The 1391-nt window shown below is 34.3% G+C and overlaps 1 pseudogene; it reads left to right on the top strand.

Annotated features, from left to right (window-relative positions):
• Positions 1–746: 746 nt before the first annotated feature.
• LOC116420595 lies at positions 747–1141 on the top strand (annotated as a pseudogene).
• Positions 1142–1391: the final 250 nt, after the last annotated feature.

Raw genomic sequence — 1391 nt, 5'->3', positions numbered from 1 at the left:
TTTGTAATCTAAGTGAAAATGTAAACTGGCAGTTGAAGGGAAACAAGGATGTGCACTTATTAGCAATTTATATAGTTCATGCTTTTCATAGGGAAATCATAATAATCTACAATGTAGTTGTAAAGTAAAAAATTACAGAACATTAAAAGAATTTTAAGAAGATACCCTGTAAAGAGATAACCACTATGTAGCTATACAATTAATGTTGCTCCCCTGGAGTAAATGAGTTGACAGCTCAGTGTCTTACCTGTTGAACTTGGAGATGTTTGAAAACATCAATCCTAAAATGCTTATTTTGTATTACTAAGTTTTGCAAGTTTTCAACATCCTCATGAACAGCTTACTGAAAAAACTTGCCAATTTTCATTGACGACCTTCTGTTTTAATTAGGTCTGTTAAAAAAATCCTGAAAAACCTTTAATTTTCACACATTTTCTCCTAAGCCCTCAATTTCTTGTGATAGTTAAAAGAAAAAGAAATGTTTAAAATTTTGAAACTCATAGCTTAGTTTTTAAATAAATAATAAAAATTTTATTTATTAAAAAAATTAAATTAAAATTTAATTTAATTAAAAATTTTAAAAAATTAATTAAAAAATTTATTATTTATTACTTCTAACCTCTGTTCAATATAAATTGATTTTTAAACTAAATTTAATCATTTATTGAATGTGCTTGGAATAATTACTTGTTCAAAGAATCCTTAGAAAATTGTATTTGTAGAGGCATGCAGGTCCTGGCAGGAAACGGGGGCAATACGAGATGGAGTCACCAGCGTCGGGGGAAGGTTCTGGAGCAGCAAGAGAGCTTGTAGCTGGGGAAGAGAGGTCTGCATCTCGGGGGTCGCTGGGAGCCGCCAGGTGGAAGCTACTCGAGCAGGTTCTGAAGCAGAAACACTTGGATGATAACCTACGACAAACATCTGTAAGAAGATTTGAATCCTTTAAACTGTTTTCAGTAACAGAAATAAAAAAAAGGGGAAAACAGAAGATGAGGCTGATACCTGGGTTCAGTATACAAGTGTGTTTTATCCTGAATACAGTATTTCTTTAAGGAATAATCAAGGATCTATAGATGTTGAAGATATTTTTACCAGCTTTGACAACACAGGGGATATCTGTCTGCCAACATCATCATGCTAGAAGCATGAGAGTGAGCACATAGTACTGCTTCACCTTCTTTAGTGACTGGAAACTTGCAAGAGACTGTCTGTTATCTCTGCAAGCTTGCCATCATGGAACTGGCATACAATAGTGATGATGTTCTTCAGGCAACCAAATTTTGCCATGATCTTCTGCAAGCTCTTACTACTGACAGTATCAAAAGCCTTGATCAGATTGACAAACATTCAGACCTCTGTTCTGCTCTTGACATTTCTCCTGGAGTCGTAAG

Source organism: Sarcophilus harrisii, chromosome 1, assembly GCF_902635505.1.
Source record: "Sarcophilus harrisii chromosome 1, mSarHar1.11, whole genome shotgun sequence".
In the NCBI taxonomy this organism is placed as follows: Eukaryota; Metazoa; Chordata; class Mammalia; order Dasyuromorphia; family Dasyuridae; genus Sarcophilus; species Sarcophilus harrisii.
The sequence above is the reverse complement of the archived record's forward strand: the minus strand, read 5'-3'. Positions and strand labels throughout refer to the sequence as shown.